The sequence below is a fragment of the Hypanus sabinus genome, chromosome 4 (genome assembly GCF_030144855.1).
Source record: "Hypanus sabinus isolate sHypSab1 chromosome 4, sHypSab1.hap1, whole genome shotgun sequence".
NCBI lineage: Eukaryota > Metazoa > Chordata > Chondrichthyes > Myliobatiformes > Dasyatidae > Hypanus > Hypanus sabinus.
Window position 1 is genome coordinate 15,686,675 of NC_082709.1, and position 7,803 is coordinate 15,694,477.

Here is a 7,803-nt window from a genome sequence, read left to right on the forward strand (position 1 = left end):
CCTCCACAGCCGCCTGTGGCAACAAATTCCACCGATTCACCACTCTCTGGCTAAAGAAACCCCTCCTCACCTCCATTCTAAATGGACGCCCTTCTATTCTGAAGTATTGGCCTCAAGTCTTAGACTCTCTCGCCACAGGAAACATCCTCTCCACATCCACTCTGTCAAGGCCTTTCAACAGGTTAATTCCCCCCTTATTCTTCTGAATTCCAGTGAGTACAGGCCCAGAGCCATCAAATGCTCCTCATATAATAAGCCTTTCATCTGCGGACCTTTTCGTGAACCTCCTTTGAACCGTCTTCAATGACTGCACATCCATTCTTAGATAAGAGACCTAAATCTGCTCGTAATACTCCAAGCGAGGCCTCACCAGCGTCTTATAAAGCCTTAACATTACATCCTGGCTGAGGTTAACCTTCAGTCATGTACCATTGCCTTTACCATTCTTTGACTTGGACCTGTCACCTCAATTGATCTCTTCTGCCTCTGGACTCGTCCTTCAGTTCGGCTCCTCTTCTGCTAACATTTCTGAAATCTGATGAAGGATCATTGACCTGAGTTGTCTCTCACGGATGTTGCTTGAACATTTAACAGTAGTGAATTAACAGTATTTGTTTTACTGCAGACATTCAACATCTGCGGTACTGTTCTTTAGACGTCCCACTCATAACTTCCCTCGGCGAAGGACTTGTCAACGATATTCACAACATAGTAAATGGGAGCGGAAGGGACCATTCCGTCACTCGGCCAAATGGCAAAATATTAATGCTGGTTAGTTTTCCAACTGCACTTTAAAGAAACATACAGCGCAAAAACTCCCGAGAAAGCGGTTTGCAGTGATGATATAAGACAGAAGTTGCTCGCCGTGTTTCCGATCACATGAAAGGGGAGGGGACAGAGGCAAATAGGTAGGAGCTGCCCTCAACATTGGGAAAAGCAGCGCCCTTCACTAGGCCTCGGCAAGTTTACCCGAGCCCCAACAGCGTTTAAAGGGCAGCGCCGCCCGGCATCTGGTCTCACCGCCCCGGGACGGAGTGAGGCCAGCCCCAGGTATGGGAGCGCGGCTGCCCTCTCCGTTCGGACCTTTACCGGCACTTACCGACATCAGAGGCGGCCAGGAGCCCGAACCCTCCCGGCGGAGCTGCAATCTCGGTCCCTCTGGCGCTGCTAGTTTACTCACCGGCGCCGCCTCATTGGCTGCTCCCCGACGGCCGAGAGGAGCTCGGAAGTCCCCAGTGGGAAATCCCCGGCCTCTGAGCCCTCTGACTTCCGCCTTGCTGCTTTCAGGCACCCGAGAGAAGGAAGCTGGGCCCCACCCTCCGTCCCGCCGCTTAATCGGGGCATTCTCCGACCCAACGGTGCGCAACCTGGGACTTTCAGGTGGAGGGGTTCATTGCTTCGGGGAAAAAGATTTAAAAATCAACACGCTTTAGGACATCCATTAATAGAGTCATAGGGCAGCTAGTTCTGTACTTTTTAAGACTATGAGACCATACGAGATAAAGACCAGACCATTTGGCCCATCCAGTACATCCTACCATTTCGTCATGGTTGATCCATTTTCTCTTTTAACCCCATTCTTCTGCCTCCTCCATATCCTTTCAAGTCATAGAGAAGTTGAAGTTAAAGTGTGTCCATCAAGCTGGTGCTTATGCTGGTTTCCCTGGTATGAAGCAACTGAGAGAGTAGGAGACTCCCCCAGGATTGGACACCAGTCTATTGCGAGGTTAACCCCCAGCATTTTGCCAGTACCCATTTTCAGCTGGGTGGTTAAGTGCCTTGCTCAAGGACACAACACATTGACTCGGCTTGGTCCAAAGCCTTAACCACTTGGCCAGGCACCACACGTCATACAGAAGTACGGAACAGAAACCAGTCCTCAGCCCTCTAGTCTATGCCAAGCCATTTAAACTGCTACTCCTATCAACCTGCACCCAGACCATTGCCCTCCATACCCCTACCATCCATGTACTTATCTTAAATAGACATTGAAATCAAGCTGGCCTGCACTACTTGTGCCAGCAGCTCATTCCACACATTCACAGTCCTCTGAGTAAAAAGGTTTCCAGTCATGTTCCTTTTAAACTGTACACCTTTCATCCTTAACCCATGACCTCTGGTTGTCCCACCCAATGTCAGTGAAAATAGCTTGCTTTCATTTACCCTATCTATACCCTCATAATCTTGTATAACTATCAAATCTCCCCTTAATCGTCGATGTTCTAAGGAATAAAGCTGAAACCTATTCAATATTTCCTGATAACTTAGGTCATCCCCCAGCAACATCTTTGAAATTTTTCTTTACTCATTCAACCTTATTTAATACAAAATGATCCAGTCAATGAGAAAGATACCAACCGTTCCTCCAAAGCAAAACTAACATTTGAATCACTAACTAGATCATTGGCATTGGTTCAATAAGATCCACTGAGAAGTTTTTGTTTTGTGTGTCATCCAAACAGATCATGTCACAGATAATTACCCAATGTTGTAAACACAAACAGAATGCAGAAAATAGAGTTAGAGTTACAGAGGAAGTACTGTATATATAGACAAGGGCCATGATGATGTAGTTTTGGAAATGGAGAGTTTATCTTTTAGTGTATGAGAGGTCTGTTTAAGAGTCTGATAACTGGTGTCCTTGAGTCTTGTGGTTCTTAGGCTTTTGTATCTTCTGCTCAATAGGAGAGGAGAGAAAAGAGAATGACTAGGTGGTGAGTGCGAGGACTTATTGATCCTGTTAGCTGTTTACTTGAGACTGGAAAAGTTGTTTTATGTGACGGAGTGACTTGCACTCACAAGTCTCTGCTACTGCTTGCTGTCTTGGGCAGGAAGTTTGGTATCCATTAGGTAGAGAAACAAGCAGACAAGAAGTTGGCATCCATCACTAAGGAACCTTACCATCAGGGGGTATGCCCTCTTCTTGTTATTATCATCTGGCAGGAGGTACAGGAGCCTGAAGACCCACACTCAATGATTTAGGAACAGCTCCTTCTCTGACATCAGATTTCTAATACGGTCCACGAACACTACCTTGTTATTCCTTTTTTTTATTTACCCTATTTTTGTAACTGATAGTAATTTTATGTCTTTTCATGGTACTACTGCCGGTTAACAACATACATCTTAGTCAATGATAGTAAATATAAATCTAAGTGCACCTCTAAAAATAATATTTAAGAAACAAACACAATTTCAATGCAGATAATCTGATATAACTACACGAAGTGTTGTAAATAGCAGTAGAGGCTGTGGGAAAAGAAATTGATCCAGTGTCTCAAGTCAGTGATCTAAGGAACTGCTCCCCTTGTTCCTCACTTATGGCCAAAACAGCAGAAAAAGAGAATCAGACTTTGCTGCTTCAACACAAGCTTAACTGTGAACTTTAAAAGCATGACCATGTTCAGAGGAATACAGTGAGCATCAGAGAGAAACAGATGAAGAAAAAACATGCGTCCACTGCAGCGGGCAACGCAGAAGGAATGCTTGGGATTGCTTGGAAAAACTCAAGTCCAGTGGCAAGCTCTGAGAAAATAAAAGTAAGGACTTACGAAAGTTAAATAATTTTTGACAACACAGTTGGTGTTTTTTTAATGGTTGAAATCCATAGGATAAGGGTGAACCAATTGATGTGGTGTATTTAGACTTCCAGAAGGATTTCTATAGAATGCCACACAAGAAATAATTCAATAACATTAGAGCGCATGATGTAGAGGATATGCAGAACTGAAGATAGTTTATTACTAGGAAACAGCAGAATTGAACAAGTAATTTTCAGGTTAGGATGCTGGGACAAATAGGAGGGGTGCTATAAGGATTGGTGTTGAATCAAATGGTATATCAAAGTGGCTATGCAAAGCAAGACGAGGGAGTACATAGGCAGGTTAAGTGAATGGGTAACAACCTGGCAGGCAGCCCATAATATGGAAAAAAACTTGTTTTTTTTCAATGAAAAGGAGCAGCAAAAAACTGACACAGGCTGCTCCAGATCATGGTCTCTTTGGTGGCTTTGTTATTGCTTGCATGGTGGGAGGTGGGGGAATAATGCTTTTGCTGAGTCAGGTGGGGGGGGGGGGAGGGAAGGTTGATGCTTTGCTGCTGCCTGTGCATGGGAGGAGGAGGATGAAGGCTTTGGGATTCTAACATTTTTTCTGTCATTCATTCTTTGGGGTTCTTCTGTTTTGTGGATGCCTCCAAAGAGTAAGAATTTCAGGTTGTATACTGTATACATTTTCTGATATCAAACGGAACAGTTGAACCATTTGCATTTCAGGTACTTCAATTTTATCTAATGGCCTCTTCAAAAAATGTTATCAAATATTTTTATGTAATTTTTTTATACACATCATGGACAACTTGTCTATGACACTGCTTGGTTCTTATGAAAATTCTTTAATATTTATCATAAACTATTCAATTTAAAGCAGTGGTAATACCACACAAAGCATTATTTTCAGCCAAAATGTGAACTACATGGTTAAGCTATGTCGTTTTTTCATTTCAGCTTAATTTCTCTTTTTTTAGTAAAGATAAGGATTCTGTTGCAGAATAGAAACATTCTTACATTCTCTGGCCCCCAACTGCTAATCAGAGGACCATGAAGCAGTTGCAAAATTAATGATTTTGAAAATTAGTAATATCTCAAGAAGAAAGTAGACAGTGCTTCCATTGGATGGAGAGCATTTATACAAATATTTTTATTACATGTTTTATTATGTTTGTATTAAAATCAGCTCAGTATAAGTGTGGCTTGCATTTGTTTCCAATTATATAGCTAACATGTCAAGATAATCTTTTTGCTAACTCTTAGTTTTACTACAATGAAGCAACTATTTGATAGCTTCAACTTTATCTCCGATGGCAAACTTTGTTAAGAGAAATAGTGGATATGGCCCAGTCCATCATGGGTAAAGCACTCCCCACCAAAGATCACATCTACATGAAACATTGTCACAGGAAATCAGCATCTGTCATCAAGGACCCTCACCACCCTGGACAAACTCTCTTCTTGCTGCTGCCATCAGGAAGAAGGTGCAGGAGCCTGAAGACTGACACCACCAGGTTCACGAAGAGTTATTGCCCCTCAGCCATCAGGCTCTTGAATCAAAGAGGACAACACTCTATTTACTTCATCACTGAAATTTTCCTACAATCAATGGACTCACCTTCAAGGACTCTTCATCTCATGTTCTCAATATTTATTGCTTATTATTTGTTGTTATTATTTCTCTCTTTTTGTATTTGCACAGTTTGTTGCCTTTTGCACTCTGGTCTCAGCTGGTGCAGTCTTTCATTGATTCTATTATGGTTATTATTCTATTATGGATTTATTGAATATGCCCGCAAGAAATTGAATCTCAGGGTTGTATATGGTGACATATATTTACTTTGATAATAAATTTACTTTGAACTTTGGTACTTTCAAATACTACATCAAAGTACATTGTGGTGTTAACTATGCTCTTAGTGATAAATTACCAAAGAATGAGTTCTCTTCCATGCAAAGGCACAACAGACATAAAACATTAAGAAATACATTGATCACCCTTTGCCTGAAAATAATAATTGCAATATATTCCCTATCACAGAAATTCATCATATTTTCATATTCTCTCCATTCAATGTGATTTTACAAGGATAAATATTGAAATTGTTGTATTTCACAGATTTATATTTATGGTATAAGAAGATTTGAGCCTTAAGAGCCCAAGATAAAAAAAAATTATTTCCAGAACAAGTCAGAAGTTTCACAAAGTTGGCAGGAATCTATTATTTCTAATCAGTGTGCAAAGGATTAAGTCTTGATTAATGACTTTGTGTTGGCGCGTGGGCTAGTGGGCAAGGCATCAGACTAGTAGCCTGAAGGTCGCTGGTTTGAGCCTCAGCTGAGGCAGCGTGTTTGTGTCCTTGAGCAAGGCACTTAACAACACATTGCTCTGCGACGTCACCGGTGCCAAGCTGCACGGGCCCTAGTGCCCTTCCCTTGGACCACATCGGTGGTGTGGAGAGGGGAAGGCCTGCAGCTTGGGCAACTGCCGGTCTCCCATACAACCCCGCCCAGGCCTGCGCCCTGGAAACTCCAGGCGCAGATCCATGGTCTCTCGAGACCGACAGGTGCCACCACGAATGATTTTCAACTTAAGTGTTTCACAAAAATGGTTTGCCAATACCTTTTGGGAGTAAATAGGAATGAGTGTGAGATTTTCCATGGATGTCCATATCTGAAAAAGTGAAACGTTCTCTTGAATGTCTGATGTTACATTTCAGCCAGAGCAGGAGCAGACAGATTTTCTTCTCTTCAGGATATAAACCTAGGAATCGGATAATTTCATGGGTTACCATTATGGATACTAGTTTTAAAATTCAAAATGTCATTTAATTAAGTAAATTTAACATCCCAGTTACCATTCTGATATTTGAACTAATTTCTCTGAATAATTATTATAGACCACTGGATCGTTACTCTGATATCAGAATAAGATTTATTATCACTGTCTTATCTGTGAAGAGACGTGAAATGACTATAAATTACAAAATGAATAACAGGGAAAGGAATAATGGGATAGTGTTTTTGGATTCATGGACCATTCAGAAATCTGATAGTGAAGGGGAAGAAGCTGTTTCTGAAACATTGAGTGTGTGTTTTCAGGCTCCTGCCTAATGGTGGTAATGAAAAGTGGACACGTCCTGGATGGTGAGGGTTCTTAGTGATGGATTATGCCCTTCTTGAGGTACTGACTCCTGAAGGTGTCAATGATAGTGGTGAGATTTGTCTCTCTCTAATGGAACTACTTGAGTCCACTACCCTCTGCAGCCTCTGGTTTGGAGCTTCTATACTAGGCGCTGATACAAGCAGTCAGAGGAGAAAAACGTGAAATAGACTTGAGAAAGCAGAGTGAGAGAATTAAGGTGATATAGAGTATTGTGCAAAACTCTTAGGTACATATATATATATGTAGGATGCTGAAGGATTTTGTACTTCTCAAAGTGGAGCAGAGAAAGAGTTTGTAAATCTGATTTGAGCAAAGGATTTTGGGAAGCACAAGGGTGGAGGGGTGCGGGACAGGTGGCAGAGAAGGAGTGGGTTCAGACACACCCAGATTTGAGACACCAGTCAAGGTTATTTGATCCAAACAATTGGTTTATTGATAATGATAAAATGTCTCGCTAGGGCTTCTCACTCCCTCCCCCTCCCTTCCCCCTTTCCCCACCATAATTCCCCTCTCCCTGCACCCTTCCCACTTTCAGTCTACTACAGAGATCTGTATATTATGAAATTTGTTCTTTTTGCAGCAGCAGTACAGTGCAATAAATGCATTAAAATACTACAGTACTGTGCAAAAGTCTTAGGCACCCTAGCTATGTATATGTGCTTAAGAGTTTTACACGGTATTGTAAATATCAGGATGCCACTGTATTCACTCTTCCTTCATATTATGGGATATTGAACCACTCTAGGCATTAAACCACAAGCATAGCAATGCACTCCTGCTGGTGACCACATTGGCAACCTCTGGTCACTTCTTTGCTTACCAGCAAACTTCTTCCCACCCATCAGTTAAGAAGACCCCTATAGCTCGCACCATGTCAGGAAATAAAATATCAGCCCATATTTTGGCATGTGTGATTGCACATTTTTATTTTGTTATTCCTTTTCGCGCATCGGTGTTTGCCACTTCCATATCATTTGACTGTTTTTTACGACGCTGAGCTGCTAGCTTGACATTCAACCCAGCACAGATGGAAAGCGTGCAAGGAGCCAGCTGGATTTGAACTCGGGACCATTCTCCTGGAAGTGCCACT

General features: G+C 42.0%; 1 protein-coding gene across 4 annotated transcripts in view; it reads right to left on the minus strand.

Moving 5' to 3' along the window:
* Positions 1 to 4,032, minus strand: part of LOC132392509 (TRAF family member-associated NF-kappa-B activator-like) — a 99,627-nt gene extending 95,595 nt beyond the window's left edge. For 2 of the 4 annotated variants that reach the window (XM_059966461.1, XM_059966458.1), the window contains exon 1: positions 1,181 to 4,032. The gene's annotated coding sequence lies outside the window, so the exon portion shown is untranslated. Of the gene's footprint in view, positions 1 to 1,099 lie in introns of all 4 variants that reach the window. The other 2 variants (XM_059966459.1, XM_059966457.1) reach the window with 1 other exon arrangement.
* Between the last annotated feature and the right edge of the window lie 3,771 nt (positions 4,033 to 7,803).